Raw genomic sequence first — 17566 nt, forward strand, 5'->3', positions numbered from 1 at the left:
AACAAGGGCCCCAGGACCATTGGTAGCAACATTTCCCCATAACATGAAATATCCACCACCATATTTTACAGTAGGTATGGGGTTATTTTCTGCATATGCATTCTTTCTTTCCACGCAAAATCCAGCACTGGTGTGCATGGCTAAAGAGTTATATTTTCATGTCGTCCAACAAATGGAAACTACTGGAGTTTGTTAAACAGCTTTGGCACTTGGATTTGAATCAGTGCTATGGTCAGATGATGTGAAAATAAAGATATTTGGCCACGCACACCAGTGGTGGGTTTTGCATTGAAATAAATATGCATATGCAGAAAATAACCCCATACCTACTTTAAAATGTGGTAGTGGGTCTTTCATGTTATGGGGCTATTTTGCTTCCGCTGGTCCTGGGGTATTCACACTTCCTGGCCTCAAAATCAGCATTATTGCCAGTTGTCTTGTACTGGTAGTTAATAGATCAATTAATGTCAGTAATTGTCCAGAGAGCTCACTCCCCTGGTTTCCTAGGTCTGAATCAGTCCCTGATTAGCAGTGGTGGAAAAAGTACCCAATTTTCATACTTGAGTAAAAGTAAAGTGAAAGTCACCCAGTAAAATACTACTTGAGTAGTATTTGGTTTGAAATATACTTAAGTATCAAAAGCAAATGTAATTGCTAAAATATACTTAAGTATCAAAATTAAAGTATAAATAATTTTAAATTCCTTATATAAAGCAAATCAGATGGCGTCATTTTCCTTTTTTTTATGGATAGCCAGGGGCATGCTCCAACACTCAGACATCATTTCCAAACAAAGCATGTGTTTAGTGAGTCCACCAGATCAGAGGCAGTAGGGATATTCTCTTGATAAGTGTGTAAATTAGACAATTTTCCTGTCCTGCTTTTGTGTTTCAGGGAAAATGTATGGAGTAAAAAGTACATAATTTTCTTTAGGGATGTAGTGAAGTAAAATTAAAAGTAGTGTTTTCAAGTATTTTTACTTAATTACTTTACACCACTGCTGATTAGAAGGAAAGTTACCCATCTATGATGGGCTCCCGTGTGGCGCAGTGGTCTAAGGCACTGCATCTCAGTGGTAGAGGTGTTACTACAGACCATGATTCGATTGGGTGGCGCACAATTGGCCCAGCGTCATCCGGGTTTGGCCGGGGTAGGCCGTCATTGTAAATAAGAATTTCTTCTTAACTGTCTTGCCTAGTTAAATAAATAAATTTGTGTCATAATCAGGAATTCCATGCTCTTGGTGGAAGTGAATGTGCTGTAGGTTATCTCCCAGTCTGGAGTGCATACTTAGTCCATGTTCTGTGTGTAATGGCTCCTGCATCATGTGAGGTAGTTAGATAAAGATCAGACCTGAAAGGATGGGCTCAGTTTGAGGCTTGGCCAAACCATTTTGTTGCAGATATTAAGAGACTATGTTTGTCCTCCATGACACCATTGTGTTGTGTACAGTGGGGCAAAAAAGTATTTAGTCAGCCACCAATTGTGCAAGTTCTCCCACTTAAAAAGATGAGAGAGGCCTGTAATTTTCATCATAGGTACACTTCAACTATGACAGACAAAATGAGAAAAAAAATCCAGAAAATCACATTGTAGGATTTTTACTTAATTTATTTGCAAATTATGGTGGGAAATAAGTATTTGGTCAATAACAAAAGTTTATCTCAATACTTTGTTATATACCCTTTGTTGGCAATGACAGAGGTCAAACGTTTTCTGTAAGTCTTCACAAGGTTTTCACACACTGTTGCTGGTATTTTGGCCCATTCCTCCATGCAGATCTCATCTAGAGCAATGATGTTTTGGGGCTGTTGCTGGGCAACACGGACTTTCAACTCCCTCCAAAGATTTTCTATGGGGTTGAGATCTGGAGACTGGCTAGGCCACTCCAGGACCTTGAAATGCTTCTTACGAAGCCACTCCTTCGTTGCCCGGGCGGTGTGTTTGGGATCAATGTCATGCTGAAAGACCCAGCCACGTTTCATCTTCAATGCCCTTGCTGACGGAAGGAGGTTTTCACTCAAAATCTCACGATACATGGCCCCATTCATTCTGTCCTTTACACGGATCAGTCGTCCTGGTCCCTTTGCAGAAAAACAGCCCCAAAGCATGATGTTTCCACCCCAATGCTTCACAGTAGGTATGGTGTTCTTTGGATGCAACTCAGCATTCTTTGTCCTCCAAACATGACGAGTTGAGTTTTTACCAAAAAGTTCTATTTTGGTTTCATCTGACCATATGACATTCTCCCAATCTTCTTCTGGATCATCCAAATGCTCTCTAGCAAACTTCAGACAGGCCTGGACATGTACTGGCTTAAGCAGGGGGACACGTCTGGCACTGCAGGATTTGAGTCCCTGGCGGCGTAGTGTGTTACTGATGGTAGGCTTTGTTACTTTGGTCCCAGCTCTCTGCAGGTCATTCACTAGGTCCCCCCGTGTGGTTCTGGGATTTTTGCTCACCGTTCTTGTGATCATTTTGACCCCACGGGGTGAGATCTTGCGTGGAGCCCCAGATCGAGGGAGATTATCAGTGGTCTTGTATGTCTTCCATTTCCTAATAATTGCTCCCACAGTTGATTTCTTCAAACCAAGCTGCTTACCTATTGCAGATTCAGTCTTCCCAGCCTGGTGCAGGTCTACAATTTTGTTTCTGGTGTCCTTTGACAGCTCTTTGGTCTTCGCCATAGTGGAGTTTGGAGTGTGACTGTTTGAGGTTGTGGACAGGTGTCTTTTATACTGATAACAAGTTCAAACAGGTGCCATTAATACAGGTAACGAGTGGAGGACAGAGGAGCCTCTTAAAGAAGAAGTTACAGGTCTGTGAGAGCCAGAAATCTTTCTTGTTTGTAGGTGACCAAATACTTATTTTCCACCATAATTTGCAAATAAATTCATAAAAAATCCTACAATGTGATTTTCTGGATTTTATTTCTCATTTTGTCTGTCATAGTTGAAATGTACCTATGATGAAAATTACAGGCCTCTCTCATCTTTTTAAGTGGGAGAACTTGCACAATTGGTGGCTGACTAAATACTTTTTTGCCCCACTATCTATTTAGTAGGTTTTGCACTACAGTACAGTTTGTTTCCTAACTAACTAACTCCTCACTATAGTGTGGACCTCATAATAGCGTATACTGAAAGCAGCAGGATGAATCGTCCAGGAGGTATCTGACAGTGCCGCAAACCTTTCCATGACACCCTAATGCAAACATTGGGGAAACCAATTACTGTATAGGCTGGATGAATGCTCCACAGAGATCTTAAATCGGTTCTAGAATTATATGAATAGTAACCAATTTTATGGGATTCTACATGTAATTCTACGAAATGCACATCATCATCATTATAATTTCATAGCCCAGGCACAATTAACTTTTACTGTAGTTTAATTTAGGTTTAGAATGAGAAAGTAGTTACCTTTAATTCTATGATAAGTTATGTGATTAATATAATTTTTCTACCAATACTCTGCCCTCGTTGTATTGGGATACAGGAATGGTCTCTCTGATGGATGTCAATAGGTTTAAATTAGAGCAGTAAATTGAATAAGCTGCTTAGGTGTTGTTACATACTGATGAGCAAAGACCATAACATAGATTCTATCAAACATTGCTGCTGACATAGATTCATATTGATTCATATGTCACACGTGTTATTTGTCATTTGGAAGCCAATGACTTGCTTTCCCTGATGAGATTTCCACCATCATGTCCATCATGACTATTGAAAGCCATCTATTTGCCTAATTAACTGGTGATTCAATTTTAAATATCTTTCCTAAGCCTTTATATCTTTGCTGGCTCTTTGGCCAGACTTGTATCACTTTTTAACAGGATGGGAAATACGTGAAAGGGAGGAGTTTTAGATAGTAGTTCCTTGAAATGAAATAGGAAGGGGAAAAGGGAATGAAAAGGGTAGATGAGAGAGAGGTTATTAAGAGATAACTGTAGACAGATGAGTAATGCATTTACTTGAAAAATACTGAAAGCAACTCCTGTATTTTAGATAAGAAATTAATTGAGCGTAACCTCCATAGTAAACAATAATATTGTAAAAAAAATATATACATTGTTAACATTGCAAGCTATGGTTGTGAATGCTTGCTTCATGGAGTATTTTAAGATCATATTTTCTTTCAAAATACTTTGAATGCTTGCTTGAATGCTTCTTAGTGTTGGGATGCCTTAAATTTGCAGAATATGTCATCGTAGAGCATGATTAGTGCATGCTAGTATATTTAAAAAAAAACATTAGACTCAAACTGTATTTTATGTCTTTAGACTGCTCTGTCTTTCAGATTAATTATACTTATTAACACCCTTTATAAAACTGTGCAGTCTAACCCTCTTCTTTATAATATGATAATATATGCCATTTATAAAGGCTACTGGTGGAAAACCCTTTCCGTTCACTGACTCGTCGACAGTCATTCCTGTTCAGTAACATCCATTTGTTCTCTCTCTGCACTTTATAAACAGCCATTAAGTAAAATTAGCCTTCACTCTGTTTTTATTGCATGAGTTGTAGTTGCTTAATGACAGATAGTCTGTCATTGTTAATGTTCTCTGGAGCTCTTGCAGTGATTAAGACTGCTGCTCCGTCCACAAGTTTTGTGTTTACTTATCTTCCTAAATCTATATTATATTTACTTCATTTACAAACAGATAAAATATTTGCTGGATATATGTTTTGAATATAGCTGCTACCACCCCCTACCTGCCTTTTTATTCTAAGTAATAATATTCACTATCTAATCGTCGTCTTCATAACAGACATCAATGCGGGCGTAGATTGTATCGAGAAGTAAAAAATGGGAGACTAGAATGCACATTTTATTATTTTCATTGCCTGATATTTTGGGGCTACTGTATTGTATAGAATTCGGGGGGTTGTTGGTTCTGTCTGGTATGAAACCAGAAACTCCCATGCTGGGCATGTACACTACTGTAGCTGCAGTGCCAATAGGACTAGCCCTCTTGGCAGTGGCCGTAGTATGTGTATCACAGGGTTGCTACAATATGTTTATTGAACTCTGCGTTACATATACTCTGCAAGTATTATGATCAGTATTATTTCTAAAATGATCTATTGTGTATGTGTAGAAAATGATACAGAACTGTAGTTATTGTCTATAGAAATGCATTGCCATGGCATGGTTGCTCGTATGGCACTTGTATTTTCAAAGAAATTGCTATTTACCTTGTCTGGTGAATGTGGTGGATTGGGTTGGCCCAAATTGGTAGATCTACAAATAAATACAGCATTTTATTGCATGAGGTGATGCCTGTGCATCTCTGACTGTATATCTGCATTATATGTCAATAAGATGTACATACTCTTATAGGTACAGATTCTGAAATTGCTACAAATAAAGCTATTTTCAAGTCATTTTTCTTTGCAGTTTTCATTTTCCATTCACTGTCTGTCAAACCTTTCCCACTTATAGGCCTGTATTCTATTGACGTAATGAGAATGTTTAAACCTGCTGTATGAGCTCAGCCATTGGGCAAACCACCATTTTTTTATTTCACCTTTTGTAAGGAATGCGTGCTGGTGGCAGGGAAGTCAGGCGCAGGAGATCGAACTTGGTATAAACGGAGCAGTTTAATAAGTGCTCAAAAACTCTGAAAACCAACATATACAAAATAATACAAGTGGGTACAATACCCGTCGCAAACCAGAACATATCTTGCACATAGCTTACAAACAAACAATCACCGACAAGGACAATGCGGGGGAACAGAGGGTTAAATACACAACATGTAATGAATGGGATTGGAACCAGGTGTGATACAAGACAAGACAAAACCAAAGGAAAATGAAAGAGGATCAGCGATGGCTAGAAGGTCGGCGACTTCGACCGCCGAACGCCGCCCGAACAAGGAGAGGGACCAACTTCGGCGGAAGTCGTGACACCTTTATTTAACCAGGTAGGCTAGTTGAGAACAAGTTGTCATTTACAACTGCGACCTGGCCAAGATAAAGCAAAGCAGTGTGACACAAACAACAACACAGAGTCATTTCAACGTGGATAATGTGGGTCATATTTGGATGAGATGTTGATCAGAGATATTTCTACCTTTATTGACCCACTCAAAAAGAGAGACAGAAGTTTGTTGAATTCCCAATGTGTTATCACTGCACTCAACCATTTAAAGGGACAACAAAGTTGAAATGGAAATACAATGTCAGATATTTTGTATTTATACAGCAATGTGATATCACTGTGCTTCATCTAATAGCACAACCAAATGACCTGAATTGCAGTTGAGGTTACATTAAAAGTACATAATGCAAGTGATCAATGCTGTTCGAGATTCTGTGCAGATATTTATATTGTGGATCTCCACCTCCGACCTTTGCCTGCCATCATGAAATTCTATGATTACATAATAAGACTTTTATAGTTATAGTTCCCTCAAAATGTGGCCATGGATGAGTTACTCATTTTAAGGTTGAATTAAAACTGTTACATTAGTCTGTATTACAAAAGTCATATCGAATTGTGTTAGGTTGACAACGCAACTAAATATCAACATTTAAAGGAGATGTATCTAATGCTTGGACAGTTACATACTGTATGAGCCACTGCCGTAATTCTAGTCTTTAACTTACATTTTTTGTTAAGTTGGAGACGTGAATCCAACATAATTTGTTAACTTATTGACAAGTTAATAGGCTCTTTACTGTATTGAAAAAGTTATATTGCATTGTGTTTGGTTATCAACACAACCAAATATCAACATTTGAAGGAGAGGTATATTTTGTGCCACTGACTTAGTCTGACTTTAATTCCATTTTGTCTAAAACTTTGTAATTGATATGTTGGATTCACGTCTCCATCTCAACCAAAAATCAAAGTTAAAGAATAGGACTAAATCAAATCAAACTTTAAATGTCCTATTCTTTAACTTAGATATTTGGTTGAAATGGAGATGTGAATCCAACATATTCATTATTAACTTGAAGATTAAATTTGACATCAACCAAAGCATGAAACACATGTATTGTCTATTTTTTATTATAACCTGTATATAACTCTGGTTTGAATTGAAACAATAGCTGTTGATGACTTCACAAATTCTATATAGGCCTAAATAGTATCATTGATGACTTATAGAGTATGGTTATATTTCATTTGTGCTATTAAACCTACCCTTTGGATTGACTTCAATAGCAACGGTGAATCTATTTAGTTATTAAGATATATCTCTGTAATCATTCTGATGATAGCACATTGGTAGTAGTCCGTGACAAAGCTAAGCAGGGTTGAACTTGGTTAAAACCCTGGATGGGAGATCAAATTGATAGCTGTAGATAGATCAACTCTCCAGTAGGAGGTTGTGGATATAACATTGAAGATCTGACGCGTTTCAAAGGTACAAATCTAACATATGTTATACAAGGTTTGTCTATGTTTAACATTTGTTACCATTAGGACAATTCTGTGGTTGAAATTTCATGATGACTTTTTGTAAAAAAAAATATTTTACACATAGATTACACATCACAAGATGAACCAGTTTGTGACCAGTGGGCAGAATCAATACCTGATACATGTGAGGTTGAGAAAATGTTATACAATACAGCTTTATTGCCCATATGTTACAGCAAACAACAGAAATGTGTCTTCTGCTCTGTACAAGTATGTGTACATCACCACACAAACAATTGAGATGAGCACAGGGTAAAGCTGCAGTGCAGCATCCCTGGATGGAGAGTGGGGTTAAGGACCTTGCTCAAGGGCTCAACAGTAGGGGAATAGCTTGAGGATGTGAACCCAGCAACCCTCCAGTTGCCGGATCAATTCTACCCTTCTTCCAGCACCCGGCCTGGGACACCAACTGAACACTTTTCGGCTACAGGTCCAACTCCCACTGGGCTACCTATAACAGTTGAATGAACTTGCATTTGCATGTTTTAACGGTGCAGCTATATACACTCCCCTACATATTATTTGGACAGTGAAGCTAAAACATTTAAATTTAGCTCTATCCTCTATAAATTTTGGATTACAGATGAAATATCCTTTTATATGAGGGTATTTTCAAACATATCTGTTTTACGGTTTAGAAATGAATGCACTTTATGTATCTCGTCCTCTCCATTTGAAGGTGTATTTGGACAAATTCACTTATATTGTAATCAATTTACTCACAAGTTTAATATTTGGTCCCATATTCCTAGGACGCAATGACTACATCAAGCTTGTGACTCTACCAACTTGTTCGATGGATTTGTAATTTGTTTTGGTTGTGTTTCAGATTATGTTGTGCCCAATAGAAATGAATGGTAAATAATGTATTGTGTCATGTTGGAGTCACTTGTATTGTAAATAAGAATAGTATATGTTTCTGAACACTTCTACATTAATATGGATGCTGCCATGATTACAGATAATCGTGAACATTGCACACTCACTGGACACTACCCACACACTCACACATACTTCCACTGACACTCCAACTGTCACGTTCCTGACCTATTTCTGTTAGTTTATGTGTGTTAGTTGGTCAGGACGTGAGGTTGGGTGGGCATTCTATGTTTTCTGTTTCTGTGTTGGTTTTTGGGTTGCCTGGTATGGCTCTTAATTAGAGGCAGGTGTTTGGCGTTCCTCTAATTAAGAGTCATATTTAGGTAGGCGTTGTCACAGTGTTCGTTGTGGGTGATTGTCTTCCGTGTCTGTGTCTGTACACCACGCGGGACTGTTTACGGTTTGTTCGTTTTGTGTAGCCTATGTTTCCTATTCGTGCGTTCTTCTTGTTTTATGTAAGTTCGTCGTCTAGGTTTGTCTACACCGTTTATTGTTTTGTTAGTTTATTCAAGTATAGTTTGTTTCGTTTTGTCTTATAAATAAAATTCATCATGTATTCACAACCCGCTGCGCCTTGGCTCGATCACTACTCCACCTCTTCTTATGAAGAGAGAGAGGAACGCCGTTACAGAATCACCCACCAATCCAGAGCCAAGCAGCGGTGTAAACGGAGTAAGGGACAGCGAAAGAAGGAGGAATGGACTTGGGACGATGTATTGGACGGTAAAGGTTGCTACACATGGGAGGAGATCCTGGCTGGAAGGGATCGCCTCCCATGGGAACAGGTGGAGGCACTGAGGAGAACAGAGGCAACCGGAGAAGGGAACCGGCGTTATGAGGGGACGCGTCTTGCACGGAAGCCCGAAAAGCCCGTGAGTAACTCCCAAAAATTTCTTGGGGGGGGGCTAAGGGGTTGTGGGCCAAGGGCAGGTAGGAGACCTGCGCCCACTTCCCAGGCTAACCGTGGAGAGCGGGAGTACGGGCAGACACCGTGTTACGCAGTAGAGCGCACGGTGTCTCCTGTACGTGTGCATAGCCCGGTGCGGGTTATTCCACCTCCCCGCACTGGTAGGGCTAGATTGGGCATTGAGCCAGGTGTCATGAGGCCGGCTCAACGCGTCTGGTCTCCAGTGCGTCTCCTCGGGCCGGCATACATGGCACCTGCCTTACGCATGGTTTCCCCGGTTCGCCTACACAGCCCGGTGCGGGTTATTCCACCTCCCCGCACTGGTCGGGCGACCGGGAGCATTCAACCAGGTAAGGTTGGGCAGGCTCAATGCTCAAGAGAGCCAGTACGCCTGCACGGTCCGGTATTTCCGGCGCCACCTCCCCGCCCCAGCCTAGTACCTACAGTGCCTACACTACGCACTAGGCTACCAGTGCGTCTCCTGAGCCCTGTTCCTCCTCTACGCACTCTCCCTGTAGTGCGTGTATCCAGTTCGGTGCCTCCAGTTCCGGCACCACGCACTAAGCCTCCTGTGCGTCTCCAGAGCCCTGTACACACTGTTTCTTCTCCCCCTACTAATCCTGATGTGCTTGCCCTCAGCCCGGTGTCACCAGTGCCGGTACCACGCACCAGGTATAGAGTGGGCTTTGAGAGTCCAGTGTGCCCTGTCCCTGCTCCCCGCACTAGTAGGAAGGTGCTTATCCTTAGCCCGGTGCCTCCAGTTCCGGCACCACGCACCAGGTCTACAGTGCGCCGTATCCGGCCAGAGCCATCCGTCTCCCCAGCGCCATCTGAGCCATCCGTCTCCCCAGCGCCATCTGAGCCATCCGTCTCCCCAGCGCCATCTGAGCCATCCGTCTCCCCAGCGCCGTCTGAGCCATCCGTCTGCAATGAGCCTGCAAAGCCGCCCGTCTGCCATGAGCCTGCTAAGCCGCCCGTCTGCCATGAGCCTGCTGAGCCGCCCGCCAGACAGGAGCCGCTAGAGCCGCACGCCAGACAGGAGCCGCTAGAGCCGCACGCCAGACAGGATCTGCCAGAGCCGCCAACCAGACAGGATCTGCCAGAGCCGCCAACCAGACAGGATCTGCCAGAGCCGCCAACCAGACAGGATCTGCCAGAGCCGCCAACCAGACAGGATCTGCCAGAGCCGCCAACCAGACAGGATCTGCCAGAGCCGCCAACCAGACAGGATCTGCCAGAGCCGCCAACCAGACAGGATCTGCCAGAGCCGTCAAAGAGCCATGAGCGTCGAGAGCCGTCAGCCTGCCATGAGCGTCGAGAGCCGTCAGCCTGCCATGAGCGTCGAGAGCCGTCAGCCAGCCATGAGCGTCGAGAGCCGTCAGCCAGCCATGAGCGTCGAGAGCCGTCAGCCAGCCATGAGCGTCGAGAGCCGTCAGCCAGCCATGAGCGTCGAGAGCCGTCAGCCAGCCATGAGCGTCGAGAGCCGTCAGCCAGCCATGAGCGTCGAGAGCCGTCAGCCAGCCATGAGCGTCGAGAGCCGTCAGCCAGCCATGAGCGTCGAGAGCCGTCAGCCTGCCATGAGCGTCGAGAGCCGTCAGCCTGCCATGAGCGTCCAGATTCGTCAGTCAGCCATGAGCTGCCCTTCAGCCAGAAAAGGCTATATACCCAGAGCTGCCCCTCTATCATGATCTCCCTCTCTATCTTGATCTACCTCTTTATTCTTATCTATCCCTCTGTCTGGTGCTATCCCTCTGTCTTGATCAATCTCTCTGTCCCGGTGCTGTCCCTATATGTGATGTTACTAAGAAGATTTTGTGGGGGTAAAAGGAGGGTGGACATTCTTAGGGGGAGATGGAGGCTAGGATGGATTATGGTGGGGTGGGGACCTCGCCCGGAGCCTGAGCCACCACCGTGGTTAGATGCCCACCCAGACCCTCCCCTAGACTTTGTGCTGGTGCGCCCGGAGTTCGCACCTTATGGGGGGGGTTATGTCACGTTCCTGACCTATTTCTGTTAGTTTATGTGTGTTAGTTGGTCAGGACGTGAGGTTGGGTGGGCATTCTATGTTTTCTGTTTCTGTGTTGGTTTTTGGGTTGCCTGGTATGGCTCTTAATTAGAGGCAGGTGTTTGGCGTTCCTCTAATTAAGAGTCATATTTAGGTAGGCGTTGTCACAGTGTTCGTTGTGGGTGATTGTCTTCCGTGTCTGTGTCTGTACACCACGCGGGACTGTTTACGGTTTGTTCGTTTTGTGTAGCCTATGTTTCCTATTCGTGCGTTCTTCTTGTTTTATGTAAGTTCGTCGTCTAGGTTTGTCTACACCGTTTATTGTTTTGTTAGTTTATTCAAGTATAGTTTGTTTCGTTTTGTCTTATAAATAAAATTCATCATGTATTCACAACCCGCTGCGCCTTGGCTCGATCACTACTCCACCTCTTCTTATGAAGAGAGAGAGGAACGCCGTTACACCAACACACATACACACACTAAATACACTCAAAGACACAAACCCCACACACACATGCATATTGACGCCCCACATACACACACTGCACATACACTGCTTCTACTGTTATTATCTATCTTGATTGCCTAGTCACTTTTACCCCAACCTAAATGTACATACACTATACAGTGCATTCAGAAAGTATTCAGACCCCTTGATTTTTTCCACATTTTGTTACGTTACAGCCTTATTCTAAAATAGACGTTTAAAACATGTTTACCTCCTCAATCTACACACAATACTCCATAATGACAAAGCAAAAACAGTTTATAATTTTTTGCAAATGTCTTACAAATAAAAAACTGAAATATCATATTTACATAACTATTCAGACCCTTTACTCAGTACTTTGTTGAAGCACTTTTGGCAGCGATTTCAGCCTTAGAGATGGTTGTCCTTCTGGAAGGTTCTCCCATCTCCACAGAGGAACTCTGGAGCTCTGTCAGAGGGACCATCGGGTTCTTGGTCACCTCCCTGACCAAGGCCCTTCTCCCACCATTGCTCAGTTTTTCCGGGTGGCCAGCTCTAGGAACAGTCTTGGTGGTTCCAAACTTCTTCCATTTAAGAATGATGGAGGCTACTGTGTTCTTTGGGACCTTCACTTCAATGCTTCATACATTTTTTGGTACCCTTCACCAGATCTGTGCCTCAACACAATTTGTTTGATCGTGTGATTTGTTTGATCTTAGCTAGCTACATAGCCGTCTTTGTATCAAAGATAATTGTGTAGTTTAGAGTATTTATCGAGGTTCGCTAGCCAGCTATTTTCGTTCTTCTAACGTAACGTAACGTAGTCAACACTGCTAGCTAGCCAGCTAGCCACCGAATAGCAGCACTGTAGAAACTATTAGAAACTATTACATTACAACGGAACAACGGAACGACTTGATTAGCGTAGTGTTAGCTAGCTACATAGTTGTCTTTGCTGTCTTTGTATCTAAGATAATTGTGTAGTTTAGAGTAATTATCGGTAAGCTAGCCAGCTATTTTCGTCCGCCGCGCTGCCGTTCTCCTACCTAGTCAACACTGCTAGCTAGCCAACTTCTACCGAATAGTAGAAACTATTACATTACAACGGAACGACTTGATTAGCGTAGTGTTAGCTAGCTACATAGTTGTCTTTGCTGTCTTTGTATCCAAGATAATTGTGTAGTTTAGAGTAATTATCGAGGTTACCTAGCCAGCTACACTTTCAAACAAAGTCAACAACGCAGCCACTGCTAGCTAGCCTACTTCACCAGCCAGCAGTACTATATCATTTTAGTCAATAAGATTTTTTGCAACGTAAGCTTAACTTTCTGAACATTCGAGACGTGTAGTCCACTTGTCATTCCAATCTCCTTTGCATTAGCGTAGCCTCTTCTGTAGCCTGTCAACTATGTGTCTGTCTATCCCTCTTCTCTCCTCTCTGCACAGACCATACAAACGCTTCACACCGCGTGGCCGCCGCCACTCTAACCTGGTGGTCCCAGCGCGCACGACCCACGTGGAGTTCCAGGTCTCCGGCAGCCTCTGGAACTGCCGATCTGCGGCCAACAAGGCAGAGTTCATCTCAGCCTATGCTTCCCTCCAGTCCCTCGACTTCTTGGCACTGACGGAAACATGGATTACCACTGATAACACTGCTACTCCTACTGCTCTCTCCTCGTCTGCCCACGTGTTCTCGCACACCCCGAGAGCTTCTGGTCAGCGGGGTGGTGGCACTGGGATCCTCATCTCTCCCAAGTGGACATTCTCTCTTTCTCCCCTGACCCATCTGTCTATCGCCTCCTTTGAATTCCATGCTGTCACAGTTACCAGCCCTTTCAAGCTTAACATCCTTATCATTTATCGCCCTCCAGGTTCCCTTGGAGAGTTCATCAATGAGCTTGACGTCCTGATAAGTTCCTTTCCTGAGGATGGCTCACCTCTCACAGTTCTGGGTGACTTTAACCTCCCCACGTCTACCTTTGACTCATTCCTCTCTGCCTCCTTCTTTCCACTCCTCTCCTATTTTGACCTCACCCTCTCACCTTCCCCCCCTACTCACAAGGCAGGCAATACGCTTGACCTCATCTTTACTAGATGCTGTTCTTCCACTAATCTCATTGCAACTCCCCTCCAAGTCTCCGACCACTACCTTGTATCCTTTTCCCTCTCGCTCTCATCCAACACTTCCCACACTGCCCCTACTCGGATGGTATCGCGCCGTCCCAACCTTCGCTCTCTCTCCCCCGCTACTCTCTCCTCTTCCATCCTATCATCTCTTCCCTCTGCTCAAACCTTCTCCAACCTATCTCCTGATTCTGCCTCCTCAACCCTCCTCTCCTCCCTTTCTGCATCCTTTGACTCTCTATGTCCCCTATCCTCCAGGCCGGCTCGGTCCTCCCCTCCTGCTCCGTGGCTCGACCACTCATTGCGAGCTCACAGAACAGGGCTCCGGGCAGCCGAGCGGAAATGGAGGAAAACTCGCCTCCCTGCGGACCTGGCATCCTTTCACTCCCTCCTCTCCACATTCTCCTCTTCTGTCTCTGCTGCTAAAGCCACTTTCTACCACTCTAAATTCCAAGCATCTGCCTCTAACCCTAGGAAGCTCTTTGCCACCTTCTCCTCCCTCCTGAATCCTCCTCCCTCTCCTCTCCCCTCCTCCCTCTCTGCGGATGACTTCGTCAACCATTTTGAAAAGAAGGTCGACGACATCCGATCCTCGTTTGCTAAGTCAAACGACACCGCTGGTTCTGCTCACACTGCCCTACCCTGTGCTTTGACCTCTTTCCCCCCTCTCTCTCCAGATGAAATCTCGCGTCTTGTGACGGCCGGCCGCCCAACAACCTGCCCGCTTGACCCTATCCCCTCCTCTCTTCTCCAGACCATTTCCGGAGACCTTCTCCCTTACCTCACCTCGCTCATCAACTCATCCTTGACCGCTGGCTACATCCCTTCCGTCTTCAAGAGAGCGAGAGTTGCACCCCTTCTGAAAAAACCTACACTCGATCCCTCCGATGTCAACAACTACAGACCAGTATCCCTTCTTTCTTTTCTCTCCAAAACTCTTGAACGTGCCGTCCTTGGCCAGCTCTCCTGCTATCTCTCTCAGAATGACCTTCTTGATCCAAATCAGTCAGGTTTCAAGACTAGTCATTCAACTGAGACTGCTCTTCTCTGTGTCACGGAGGCGCTCCGCACTGCTAAAGCTAACTCTCTCTCCTCTGCTCTCATCCTTCTAGACCTATCGGCTGCCTTTGATACTGTGAACCATCAGATCCTCCTCTCCACCCTCTCCGAGTTGGGCATCTCCGGCGCGGCCCACGCTTGGATTGCGTACTACCTGACAGGTCGCTCCTACCAGGTGGCGTGGCGAGAATCTGTCTCCGCACCACGTGCTCTCACCACTGGTGTCCCCCAGGGCTCTGTTCTAGGCCCTCTCCTATTCTCGCTATACACCAAGTCACTTGGCTCTGTCATATCCTCACATGGTCTCTCCTATCATTGCTATGCAGACGACACACAATTAATCTTCTCCTTTCCCCCCTCTGATAACCAGGTGGCGAATCGCATCTCTGCATGTCTGGCAGACATATCAGTGTGGATGACGGATCACCACCTCAAGCTGAACCTCGGCAAGACGGAGCTGCTCTTCCTCCCGGGGAAGGACTGCCCGTTCCATGATCTCGCCATCACGGTTGACAACTCCATTGTGTCCTCCTCCCAGAGTGCTAAGAACCTTGGCGTGATCCTGGACAACACCCTGTCGTTCTCAACTAACATCAAGGCGGTGACCCGTTCCTGTAGGTTCATGCTCTACAACATTCGCAGAGTACGACCCTGCCTCACACAGGAAGCGGCGCAGGTCCTAATCCAGGCACTTGTCATCTCCCGTCTGGATTACTGCAACTCGCTGTTGGCTGTGCTCCCTGCCTGTGCCATTAAACCCCTACAACTCATCCAGAACGCCGCAGCCCGTCTGGTGTTCAACCTTCCCAAGTTCTCTCACGTCACCCCGCTCCTCCGCTCTCTCCACTGGCTTCCAGTTGAAGCTCGCATCCGCTACAAGACCATGGTGCTTGCCTACGGAGCTGTGAGGGGAACGGCACCTCCGTACCTTCAGGCTCTGATCAGGCCCTACACCCAAACAAGGGCACTGCGTTCATCCACCTCTGGCCTGCTCGCCTCCCTACCTCTGAGGAAGTACAGTTCCCGCTCAGCCCAGTCAAAACTGTTCGCTGCTCTGGCACCCCAATGGTGGAACAAACTCCCTCACGACGCCAGGTCAGCGGAGTCAATCACCACCTTCCGGAGACACCTGAAACCCCACCTCTTTAAGGAATACCTAGGATAGGATAAAGTAATCCTTCTAACCCCCCCCCCCCCTTAAAAGAGTTAGATGCACTATTGTAAAGTGGTTGTTCCACTGGATATCATAAGGTGAATGCACCAATTTGTAAGTCGCTCTGGATAAGAGCGTCCGCTAAATGACTTAAATGTAAATGTAAATGTAAACACAATCCTGTCTCGGAGCTCTACGGACAATTCCTTCGACCTCATGGCTTGGTTTTTGCTCTGACATGCACTGTCAACTGTGGGATCTTATATAAATAGGTGTGTGCCTTTCCAAATCAAGTCCAATCAATTACATTTACCACAGGTGTACTCCAATCAGGTTGTAGAAACATCTCAAGGATGATTAATGGAAATGCACCTGAGCTCAATTTCGAGTCTAATAGCAAAAGGTCTGAATACTTCTGTAAATAACGTATATGTAATACATTTTCTAACATTTCAAAAAATCTGTCATTATGGGGTATTGTGTGTAGATTCATGAAGAAAAAAAATATTTGATCCATTTTAGAATAAGGCTGTAACATAGCAAAATGTGGAAAAAGGGAAGGGGTCTGAATACTTTCCGAATGCACTGTATATACAAATATATGTGGATGCTCCATCAAATTAGTGGATTTGGCTTTTTCAGCCACACAGCCACGCAATCTCCATAGACAATAATTGGCAGTGGAATGGCCTTACTGGTCAGTGACTTTCAACATGGCACAGTCATAAGATGCCACCTTTCCAACAAGTAAGTTCGTCAAATTTCTTCCCTGCTAGAGCTGCTAAGGTCAACTGTAAGAGCTGTTATTGTGAAGTGGAAACGTCTAGGAGCAACAACAGGTCAGCCGTGAAGTGGTAGTCCACACAAGCTCACAGAACGGGACCGCCGAGTGCTGAAGCGCGTAGTGCATAAAAATCATCTGTCCTAAGTTGCAATGCTCACTACCAAGTTCCAAACTGCCTATGGAAGCAATGTCAGCACAATAACTGTTCGTCAGGAACTTCATGAACTGGGTTTCCATGGCCGACCAGCCGCACACAAGCCTAAGATCACCATGTGCAATGCCAAGCGTTGGCTGGAATGGTGTAAAGCTCGCCGCCATTGTACACTTGGGCAGTGGAGACGGGTTCTCTGGAGTGATGAATCACGCTTCACCATCTGGCAGTCCAACGGAAGAATCTGGGTTTGGCGGATGCCAGGAGAATGCTACCTGCCCGAATGCATAGTGCCAACTGTAAGGTTTGGTGGAGGAGGAACAATGGTCAGGGGCTATTTTTTATGGTTCGGGCTACGCCCCTTAGTTCCAGTGAAGGGAAATCTTACCGCTACAGCATACAATGACATTCTAGATGATTCTGTGCTTCCAACTTTGTGACAACAGTTTGGGGAAGGCCCTTTCCTGTTTCAGCATGACAATGCCCCCATGCAGAAAGCGAGGTCCATACAGAAATGGTTTGTCGAGATCGGTGTGGAAGAACTTGACTGGCCTGCACAGAGCCCTGACCTCAACCCCATCGAACATCTTTGGGA

This window comes from Salvelinus alpinus, chromosome 1 (genome assembly GCF_045679555.1).
Source record: "Salvelinus alpinus chromosome 1, SLU_Salpinus.1, whole genome shotgun sequence".
Taxonomy (NCBI): Eukaryota; Metazoa; Chordata; class Actinopteri; order Salmoniformes; family Salmonidae; genus Salvelinus; species Salvelinus alpinus.